Source organism: Anarrhichthys ocellatus, unplaced genomic scaffold, assembly GCF_004355925.1.
Source record: "Anarrhichthys ocellatus isolate YVR2014 unplaced genomic scaffold, GSC_Weel_1.0 scaffold62, whole genome shotgun sequence".
Taxonomy (NCBI): Eukaryota; Metazoa; Chordata; class Actinopteri; order Perciformes; family Anarhichadidae; genus Anarrhichthys; species Anarrhichthys ocellatus.
In genome coordinates, this window is record NW_022280092.1 from 918,076 (window position 1) to 930,650 (window position 12,575).

Sequence of the window (12,575 nt, forward strand, 5' to 3'; positions counted from 1 at the left end):
AGCCGTGCGACCATAGCTCTGCTCCCAATTTAAACTAGCATTTGTTCAGCTGGCGTAGGTGAAGCCATAGGGGCCTACATCTCAGATAACCTAAGGTACAATATGTAACTAATACCATTGGCTTCGCTATTGGGTTGAGGGCGAAGCTGATGTAGTCTATGCCCCACTGTGACACCAAGGTCCACAGGCAGACAGCATACACCCGGCAATAAGGCAGAGAGGCATTGGCTGTGTCACGGTTAACAGTCCTGTGTGGAGAAATAATATGTTACACTCTCTTCACACTACACTGTTGCTGCAGAAGAGTGGGACAAAATAATATGTATCATAATAGTCCCAATACAGCCCACTTATCTGTGATGGTCAGATTACAGGCACACTGTTAGACAAGTGCGTAAAAGCATGCCAGTCCTGCAACGCTTCATATGCTGTCTGGCACATTTAACACTAAATGAGTCAGGGGAAGGCTCAGATACACCAGATACAAACGTTTGAAGGTAACACGAGAGGCATGGCACGATGCAGGATCTGAGCCTCTCTTCACACACCAGCACTGAAAAGCGGAACGTTTACCCGCATAACACATTGTAGGGTTATGTCCGTTATAGGGCCAGCAGAATAACCGTTAGATTCTCTTCCTGGATGCAGTCTAAAAGGTGAGGAATCAGAGGAACTGGGGGGGGGACAACGCTTAAAGGAGAGCTCTGGGGCAAAGTTCAGAGGAGAAGGCATCTACTCCTAGTGGACGGTAGTCTCCCGTGTTCATTGAGAACCACAGTTCGTTATGTATCGATATTATATAAACAGAGAAAGCAGCTAATTAACACATTTGAGGAACTGAAATCAGATGTTTGACATGTTTGCTTCATAACAAACCCAACTAGAGACCATCGTACAACGGGTTCACAGCAGCCGCAACACCAAGTCGGGCCAGGGTCATTTAGCTCATTTTGGAACTCTACCTTCCATTTGATCTCAACTACACCTGTAAGGTTTTGTGACTGGCGACTTACTCAAAACCACATCAGTGGTAGTTCCCTCTACAGTAGGTGTCTCCGGGACCTCATGTAGCCATGATGACTCACATACAGACTCACGAGCTGGCAATTATTATCAGTCAATACAACTGTCGTCTGCTTTTCTGTGGATCTTTGAAACAGTAATAGACCACTTGTTTAAGCACCAACTCTGCTTAAACAACAATGCATACATCAATAAACAAGGTAGACACATAAATAAATGAAAAATGTAGAATATATATATATATCTATGTGTGTGTCTTTACCTCCTATAGACGCTTGACTTCCTTCACCAGGCAGTTGGCTTGTCTGTGCTTGTTTGCTGTAAATGTCTGTCTACAGTGTTATTTGATTGATGTGAGCATAAAACACACACACACACACACACACACATATATATATATATATATATATATAAAGAGAGCGAGAGATAGATGTGAAGCTTGTTAATTGTGAGTGAATTTCACAGTCATTTGATTCTGAGTTAGTATCAAGAATATTTGGTATTTTGTGAGTTTATTCATGTTTTAATTGTGTCTTGGAATCTCATGCTTCGCTGTCCACCCACGCTTTATTTTAGACATGATCAATTACATTTGAATCCAAAGGTTTATAATAAGGTTATTTGTTGTCCACAAACATTAATCTTCTTTCATGGAACTTTTGCTTTCAAAACACACCCGCCTGCCTTCTCAGAAGCAATTTTTTCGACTTGCTGATTAAGTGACACACACCTTTCATTTACTGTTAACTGCAGGGGGGGGGGCACTGGCAGCAATTACTGAAGCCAGCATTTATAGATGGGCCTGGACTAGATTTCTCTGAGACTCTGCAGAATTAAACGAGTAACATTTGAACTGCCATGGAGTTCATTCAAGCTGCCAGAAATATACAAACACACTAAGAAAATCTATTTAACCATTTTGTCACAAAGCAGAAGAGGTATACAGTGTCAGATGGGGAAGCTAGTAATGTCAGCTCAGTGGAAACACAGAGTAATGAAATGAACAAATGGTAAATATTCTTTTGGCTTGTGTTGTGTGTGTGTGCTGCACATGGCTCACTAAATGGGCCCGATTGGAAGAGCTTCACTTGGCTTGCGCCACTCCTCCCAGAGGCACTGAGTTCATGCCGCTGCCAGATTTGTGCGTCTAAATAAAACGGGATCTTAAAGATAACAAGCAAACAAATTGCTCTTCCAAAGGCGGCTCTACTGTCCCAATTCATCTTGTGCTCCAAACAAAACAAATTGGCACGTTCAGACACGTCGGAATCCACTGATAAAAAAAAGGAATTTCAAGAACTATTTAATTAGCTTGGACTCAAAAGACTATAAAAACCTCATACGATGGATTTTGTACATTTGACTGTGGGAGCAGTCTGAGCCTGTGAGCATGCTACAGTCACACACAGTTGGCACACAACATCAACGGGGATTGCCAGTGAGCAGAGCTAACCTATTTCAGCCGATTTGTAATCGTTTGCTAGCAACTGCAGTTGTCTTCTCTCTGAAGCATTTGAGTTATTTGTTCCCCACTGTCCAGAGCTTAATGTTTCAAAATACTTTCACTGAAAAGATTTTTTGTTTTTCCCACATTTCTGGCAAACAGTGACTGAGAGATTAAATACCGATTTGTGTTGATTATGAAGAAATTGTATCATTCATGCACTTTGCAACAAAGCAATTAAGAGCACTTATGGAAAGGAAAATGGAGAGACTCAATTTCATAAAGGTAACAAAAAAAAGTAATATGCATCCAATTGACGGGCCTAAAGAAGGCAACGGCATCCTTTTTGCTTTGGATTCAGGCCAAGGAGTCAAATTAATTTAAAAGTTAAAAGTGCTCCAGAATGAGCCATAACTATTTTGACATTTTACAAAACATCAGGAGAGAAATAAAAATAGCAGGATGGTCTTTTGTGAGGTCACTCTGTATGGGCTCTTATTAAGTCACTACCTGCTGCAAAACAATACATACACATGTTGCTTTTGTCTTTGATGTATTCCTTTTTAGATTTTTTGAATGACAAAAATTATGAAGAAATGATCAACATGAAGGTTAAGCACATACCAGCCTCACATCACATCTGGGTCATTTTGTCTTCACACGTGTAATAATGTAGAAAAGAATACATTTACACCTTCACTACAGCAATAATCCCCTAATGGATATGAGAATTGATACATTGATAATTAATAACAATAAAATTGAACTATTTGTTAGCCCATAATATCAATCAACTCTTGTAAATGATATGGCAATAGTAGCTCAAAGTTAGAGCTTCATTCCCACGGCAATTTTTCTTCATGAAATTTATTTTCTTTCGGGAACCTTTGAGCCAAAGAAGGAAACGTGACTAAAGATGGAGCAGTTCAGCACGGGGACCCAAAGTCTTTCTGCATTTCATAGCCGAAGCTGGTCTCATACCATTTTGATTAGCCTTGGGTATCAGACGATGACTCATCTTGTGTTTAAAATAAGATGGGAAGGGAGGAGCTACAGTATGGATAAAGGATCAATATTAACTTTGGATTCAGCTCTGGCTCATTGGTATCCACTGAGGAATATTTTTGTGTCTGAATGTTTGACCCCATCGTCTCTTCCTCGGGTTGGAAGCGGACTTTGTGAAGTTTGAGCTTCTAGACCTCACCAATGTCAAACTAGTCAGCAGGAATCAAGGTTATAAAACAATGTGACTTTAGCACCAGATTAAGGCAAAACTTATTTCTAATTCGAATGAATCAAACATTCGCAATATCTCTCTTTGGAAACAATAATAATAATAAAAAAAATCAATTTTTATTACTGCGTTCCATAAAAGGCCATAAGCTCCGTCACATCAAGCCCAGTTTTATGAGCGTGATGATTGTTAACAGCTAATTTCCAGCTGAGCCATAAATGGCTCCGCAAATGTCACAAGTATAGAAGTTATTATCGGGGAATAATGCAAGTGGATAATAGCAATACAAATGTTGTTTTGACGAATGGCTTGTCATTGGGCACCGCTGGTATGCTAAAATCAAGGAGGGTGTGGCCGAGCGAGTTAACGAGTGAGAGGGAGAGAGAAGAAACCAGTGAGATGGAGAGTGCTGAGTAATGACACAATTATTCGCTTGACTGAGAACAAGCTGAAAATGGACTTCTTTGGGGACATTGTGAAAAGAGCCCATCACAGACTGTAAGTGTTGAGATATTTCCACCTAATTTGCTACCTCAGTGTAATTTCCTTCAGTAAAAGAACTATACTCCTATTATTTTCTCTTTTCTGACAAAAATTCCTTGTTTTTCCTCCACGTGGAACTTTCAATTTGATTAAATTCTTTCAGTTTCAAATACTGTAAAAGCATCAAGTGGAATTTGCTGAATACACTGACATTACGGGTCATATACTCTTTTGAATGTGTAATATGAATTTCAGCATAAAGCATCACTCTGGCACATGGACTGTATTAGTATTTCATTTGGAGCCTGTGCCAATCGCAGCACGACACAGAATTAGAATAATGAGACCATTGGCGCCGTGCGCAGTGGTCCAGTGGTCCTGCTGTGTTGATCTCTTCATCTCAAAGACTCAAAGAGTAAAACTGAGCTTGGGGATTTTAGATGAGAGGGTGGTAGGGTGTGACCTTGGAAGTTGAGGCACAGACGGGATGGTTGTATGTTCTTTGTGTGATGTGGTGTGTATGAATGCTCTATTCCTAACAGAGACATGGCAGTGGTACATCAGCTGCTGGCCCATCTATCATCAGAGTGCTCAGGTGGTGATTTCTTGTCTGTCCATCATCTGCTGACAAAGGAGTTGACACCTTGTTGTCCTCCAAGGTCCCACTTCACACCACCATCAAAGGCCAGATGATAGATGTCTGCCTTTTCTTTTTACTCTGAGGGGACTATCCATATAAATTGAGCTCAGCTTCCATATTGATCATTTTTTTTGTCATTTCATATTCAAATAACATAAATGACAATCACAGATTTCCATGTGGAGTTGGTTCTCTTCTGTATCTGAGTTTCATTTCACAGTATGAGCTGCATCTCAGGTGCACTGGGGATTTAAATAGCCTGCCTGTGTTTATGTCCATGTGTTGGACTGGGGACTTTGTGCTATACTTGTTTGCACCAATGGCAGTTTGGGATATGCTCCAAAATCTTACCAAATGGTGGAAAGAAACGATGCAACTTGACAAAAGTGAGCAGCACTCATGTTTACCAACCCTGCTGAGAGATTTCCTTAAATCAAAAGACACTAAAACGAAGTGCAACAAAGGGAAACATCTAGAGTCTATACCTTTCACTCTATGGAGAGCTTCCTCACTGAGATCCCTTGTTTCTATTTTGCTCTTGATTCAACATTTCCCACTACAAGAATTACCCACTCAACACTATAATGTTTTTTTTAGGTATGCATGATAAATCTAAGCAGTAGACTTCTCTGTTGTAACCTCTGTTTGTGATTTCTTCAAAATGCCTGAAGGCGTTTTCTCTAAACAGGCGACACGGCTGAGACAAACATACGTAGCACCTGAGACCTCTCAGTATCAAGGTTTCTCTTCCTAATGTCCTGCTCAACAAAAACACAGACATTGGAGCAAGTGAGTCTAAAATGATGTGAATTATTTGACCAAAAACAATTCCCTGCCTCCAATATAGATTGGATGTTGACCAAAGAGAAGTTGTATCAGAGAGAGATAAACATACTCTAACACTGTTTATTGTTAACGTGCACCTCCTGATTGTTAGAAATCAAACATCCACTATGCCTCCCAAGAGCATATTGTCTGTTTATAGTGGAGTCTCTTGACTAAACATCTTGGACTCTAATTGTTACAACTAATAGCTGACTAATTAGGAACCAAAACATCATCTTTCCTCTATTGACATCATCTCAACACACTTGGAAGAGGAGCAAGATAATGACTGTATGGTCCATGAATCTTCTGATTGGTACAACAGGGATAAGCCTGCGTCAATTTATCCAGCTGTGTCTCAGTGGTCAGATTTGATCTTCTCTGTTTCACATTTGTATGTTTTAATATGTGTTTGTTTGTTTGTGATGCAGGTATGTGTGTGTGGATGTGGTCTCGCACCACAAAGGCTTGGTGGGTTTAGCTGGATCCAACAACAACCTCTGCCCTCAATTAAGCAGCTTGCAAACAAACAATAAACATGAGGTGAAAAGAATATGTTTTCAATTTCCATTTGACTTATTAGTCATTATGCTTATCACAGAAACCTGTTTTAATGACTTTGCACTTGAGCACATGGGGAGAAAGTGATTTATTATAGTTGAACCTCCAGCTCCTCATTCACAATGCATATTGTTAGCAGGGAAATAACAATTTCTGAAGATCACGTTCAGCGGCTCGGAAGGTTAAATAAACACCTTGTCCAAAGCTATGACAACAACACACTAGCAGTGAGAGAGGACAGGCCTGCAACCACTCACTGTAGCAGAACAGAGTCTTATATTTCAACAAGGTTATTGGTAAGCTGGGCTGCAGTGGTAATATGCTGTCATATTAGCTCTCTGGATGTCAGAGTGTGACGCCTCAGAGGAAGATCATGGGCTGTATCTCCTCCAGCAGGGCTGAAGCTGGAATACTGCTCAACCAAACAAAAGTAATGCGCACGAGTGAATAATGATGATATTGTTAGTGAGGTGTCACTTCCAATAATACATGCTTTGGATACTGCCTTTAGCTTGCCATAGAGTCACAGTATTTCCGCCTTTGTTTTGGATGTTATGGGAATAAAATGCAGCACATAGAATACAATTATGAATTGCTCCATATGGCCAATAATCAAATGGATACCAAATCAATGTCCATCTGGGATATGGGTACTCCATGACTCAATGCACCGTGTGCAGATCCAGATGTTGTGGGCATGGTCTAATCAAAGGTCGATGAAAAGTCAGATAAAAGTGGAAACTTTGGACTGGTGGTGCTAAAAATGGTGTGGGGGGGGATCATCAAAAAAATTAGGATTTGACCTCCGGGGACCATGAATGAATGGTGGTCATAAACCCCCCCCCCCCCAAAAAAAAACAAAAAAATCAGCCATTAGCTGCAAGTTACCTGACTGACAAAACATCAACTATTGTAAAAACAATAGACACAGTATGTGTATTACTACCATATCTTACACACTGTATTTTTAAAGTTAAATTCTACTCTGTGCTCTGGGATTCATTTGCCTGCAGTGCCCGGTTAGCTTGACATATTATGAATCACCAGAAAGAGCAACCAAGAGAAAGCCAGTATGATGATGTGGCAATCCTCTCTACTGATTTCATCGTACGTGCGGGATCTGTCTGCAACAGGGCAGCCACTGGCCCTCACTTCCTCCTCTTGGCTCTGGCTGATTTAACAGGCTGTTTGTTACAAAAGAGTTTGGCATGGCTCTAGTGCTGCTGCTGTGTCCCTCGTGGGCCACATCCTGTTACCGCTCTGCACCCACTCGCTTGTTGACACATAGGTCATTGCAGGGCGTTGGCTGTGCTTCCAAACATTCAGACTTAAAAAGACACGGCAGACCCACAAATATAAGAAAACACGCACACACACTGAGCTGAGCTTGTCAAGTGAGCAACAGGCAGACATTTCTCTTCTCATTACAGTGTCAGTGTGTGTGTGTGTGTGTGTGTGTGTGTGTGTGCGATGGCTCCTGGGATATGTTGTGTTTGGCCATGCCTTTTCATCCTGGAAGCCCATAATTAGACAGCACTGCATGCTGGTGAGGAAGGATGAGGTTACGGAGTGGGAGTAGTGGCCTGTTTTCACAAACGCTATGAGGAGCTTTTGAGACTTGATTACAGAAGTGACACCCCCGCTGGACTTTGATGACACGTTTCCTGTGATTAGAGGAAATGATTGGTATCGATCGTGAAAGAGGCAGAGTAGAGTCATGTTTAATTGCATCGGAATAATTGCCTGTTGATGGCTGAGGTGAGCCCTGTCCCTGATGATGGCGAGGCAGTAGTGTATGAGATGTGAAACCTGTTCATGCCACAACGCTCTGAAAGCTGTTTCATGGTGCAACACTGCAATACATTAGAGACTTTTTTTCAGAGGTTGTGTCAATTATAACCCATTGTTTTGGCATCATGTTGTTTGCTGATGTTTCCTGAATGCATATCAGATTGAATGCAATCAATCCTCCAGGTTTTCCAATACCAACCAATTAGGCTTGAGGTTGAGTGTGATCGATATACTTCCTTCTGACCTTTGGGTCACCTCGGGCAACTGTTGACTGCTCTGCAATTCCCCTTGCACCACCAATCCATCAATCTTCCACCTTCCTATCACGAAACACAAACAAAACCTCATGCTAACTCGTAAAATATATGTTCTGCTGGCTCTGCTGTTGTTCACAATATTTATCATCCCTCACCTAATCAGTTTTACACTGAACACCTCAACTCGTGCTTGATAAAAATAAAAGAAATGGAGAGCAATAGCAGAAAAACAATAAAACACATAACACATCCTGAGAGATGATGCTATAGTGTACCAGTAAATAACACAAGTGTGTAAATCATCAAAAATAATGAAGCAGGCACTTTTTGGAAGCGCAGTTACATATGTGATGTGTGCTGTCACCAACATCTTGTGTCCCTGCCTGTTTCACTCTCTTTCTCCGACAGTGTTTGGGTCCTCGTCTCTTCGCCGGCTGTGAACCCAGACAACCTTGATCTTCAGCCAGAGATGGTGGCTACAGGGCAGGCAAGGCCTGTGGAAAGTCACCCCGCTCCCAGGCCACTGTGGTCTGGAAGTCAACATGGAATCACCAAGTAAACAAGTGGTTTTAGTCAGGGGGCGGCTCAGGGCAGCCAATACAAGGGCGTGTGTTTGGTATGTTTGTGTGTGAGCATGTGCCAAGTAGTCTTAAAAGTTTGGACGGGCCAATTGCTTGCTGTCTCCTGGAGCTTTTTCTGGAAAATGTTGACTGCTTCATGTCTCAGCTGGGGATGCATGTTAGGATGAAATATTCATTATTGGAGATCATCAGGCCTATATGTGCTCGGGGGGCTGTTTCAACGCATCTCATCTATATCATTCCTCAGCATTGCCACTGACAGGCATTAGTGTACCGTCAGAAGAAATCACTGTATTAAACTGTCCCTCATGCATATTCATGCTTGTTTATCACAATAGCAACCGACAAAATTAGCTCGGCATCACCAAATTAACATACAACTCAAACAGACAGAATGATTTTGATATAATCAGCTTAAGTAAGACACTGTCAATTTAAAGAATCGCTGTATGATGCTGCATTTGCATAATGTGTGTCCTCAAACAAATGTAACCACGACAGATTATGTCACGATATGTCACTATGTATGATGTTTGTTGCAACGTGATGAAAATCGTGACGTGCGTCTTGCTTTTAGAGGAAAATTCCACCCGAAGATAAACTTCTAATATTACATGTCGTCAATATGACATGAGGCGATGAGTCAGCGCTTTTAGTTTTGAACCAACGCAGCGGAGATGAGATTGTCTCGCCTTGTTTTCTGTTGCTAATCTATCAAGTGATCTATCTGCTGTGTTTTGTTTTCTCATGTGAAAGTCAGCTGATGAGGTAAATTCCCTTTCCATCTCATGTCGCCAGGACTGACTAAAAATGTTCTGTAAATTGACAATGACAACATTACAGAAAAGCATTTTTGTTTTGAGACGTTTGTATAAAAAATGACAAAAAATACATTTAAAAAATCAAGAGAAAATGCCAGATGTAACAGAGTCAATATTTTTGAACTCGCACTTTACTACAGCGTAGTTAGAACCCCCGGAGAATTTGAAAATAAAAGTTGTGATATTTTGAGAAAAAAGCCATCACGTTTAAAGAATGAAGCCACAGTGTTAAGGGATTCTTAGAAAACAAACTTTTGTATGTTATGCTTCAATAAGGTGGATTGGATTGTACGTTTTAGCATCTCCTGATAGTCCATGCTGGGGCCTACAAATACTATTTTCCCTATGAGAGGTATATGGCTCTGGTCTGTCGCTTTGTCCCCCCAAAATTCTATCATCAGAGAAAGGGCTCTATTTTCAGCACTCTCACCCACAGCTCTCTTGACATTCGGTCTTTGTTTGTCTTTCTCAAATTGACAAAATATCCCATGCCAGCTTTTAGTTGGCGTGTTGCACATCTACATTAGATTACAGTTATCATAAGAGCACAGCAACATGTAAAGCAAATGTGTTCTCTCCGCCTAAGATAATCTAACCTTCTGCCCAAAGCTGTTGCTGTTGTGTCATTTCTTCCTAAATTTATGAATCAGTTTTCTTTTTAAAAAGGAATTTAAGACACATTATTACCTCAGTTTTGTCGACATGTGTGGATTGATGTAGCCTAAAAGACATAAGAAAATTGCGTAGGAGAATTGTAACGTGTGGAGTTGAAATACTAATATAGCAGAACTTTGTCAGGCCACTTATTTGTGTAAGTAGTAGTGCTAAATCTTGGAGTCTTTTAAAAAATGTGTTTAACTTACATTGATTGGAACACATTATTCAACGCTCATAAGACAAATCATGTCTATGTCCCCAGTTATTATTGGTGTTGTGATTGTTCATTGTTACATTTTAATTCACCAAGACACACACAGCTGCTAAGCATGCAATTACAGTAGTGCTGAGCACATTTTATTTCTCCTTCTCCTTCTTATTTTTCTACAAAAGATCTGAGTGAACAAGAGATCTCCCGTTCTTCTTTATTGTGCAGTAAATGCCTTTTGTTTGTGTAACTGTAAATGTCAAAATCTGATCGCAGCATTGGCTACAAGCCAGTAGTGCAGTAAACTATGTTATCACCCGCTGCACCATGTGATTTTGACATGATGTATAGGCTATTCATAATGTGTCTAGTTAATATTTCAAACATTGCTGCGCATCATACATATTTCATGTAAAACATTCACTAATGCACGTCAAACTAGCTTCATGCAACTTACTGACAGAATGGGAAATGCCCTCCACGCACAACCGTCCTCCACGGTTGTCCTACTTGAACTTAAATGCCTTTATTCAGCAACACTGTGGGCTGTCCTTATGCTCCGTGTCCTGTTCCTGCTATCCCGCCGACTCAGGCACAAAAGCTGAGTGAGCTGTACTAATGTTTCACTAGTCCACTGGGAGTGAATGTGATAGACTGGACAACGAGTCAGGCCCTAAGAAAATGTCTTCATGTCCGCTCTGAGAACAGAAGCAGAGACCTTTAAATGGACTGACATAATCACAAGAGTATTCCGTAACATTGTGCAGAGTAATGCTTTCTCGGTGAAGAAGTAAATAAAATGTAAGTAAGTGTTTGGCCTCCTCAGATTCATTTTCTCAGCTCCACTCTACACTTAAACTTAGCTGGAAGGCACATTAGATTGTGTTTTTCTTTTCTGAACAAGTCTTCGATGAGTCTAATTAGCATGTACAGATTCATTGAGGAACTTGATTACAGCTTTTTAAAGTCTGCAGCTGGTCATTATGCTAATCCAAGAGCCTTCAGTGTGTACTTATATAACCCTGCCACACAATGAGTGGTGTTACATGATAGGGGAATAAAGCAGGAGTGAACTAAGTGCTCTTTGACTAGAAAACACCCATAATTCTTTGCTGTGGGACTCAAAAACAACAGGCATTTCTGGCAAAGCTACCGTATGGTCAAGCTTTAAAGGGTAACAATTTTTTTTTCCAACTTAGACCCTATTTTCCCATGTTTTTAAGTCCAAGTGACTAACGGGGACAACAATTTTTGATAATGGTCAAATACTGAGGGATAACGTTGCCGACGGCCGCCATTAGAATCCATTAAAAGTGCTTGTTTTTGCTACTGACAGTCTCTGATTGTAGTATCTGACAACATTACTTGAGAAAAATCTATATTTTTTTACCTTTTGCTGGATCTAGTCTGTTTGTTATTGTGTCTCGCTCAGAGTTGTCGCGTTCTGAAATCTTCAAATCCACATTTTCGATATCGGTTTCATATTCAGCCATGACACTGAAAATCTATTAGACAACACAAAGCTACGCTTCCTGTACTCCAACTGACTCCAACACAACAAACTCTGACACCGGCGGCACTCCTCTCTCCAACTCTCAGTCACGTTTTCTTCCGGCAACAAGTCATATGACACAATAACGAACAGATTGGATTATTTCTCTGTGTAGGGTCCTTTCCATGAAGACACTTATAGTAACAATCTGCGCCAGTCGATGGCAAAAACTAACACTTTAAGTGGATGTAAATAGACGCTGAGGAATTTGCCAACTATGGTCATACCGTTTAGCCTTCTGCAGCGTTATCCCTCAATACTGAACCAAATTCAAAAATTGTTCTCCCCATTAGTCACATAGACACAAACAACATGGCAGAGTAGAGTCTAGGTTAAAACATACCAAAGTTCCCCTTTAAGTCAATCATTAACTTTGATGAAGCAGCAGCTGATAACAGAAGTTGAACTACAGAAACCAAAGAAATGAATTGATTAATACATTACCACAGGCTGCAATTATATGTCTGATGTGCTACTCTAAAAAACAAATCTATATTG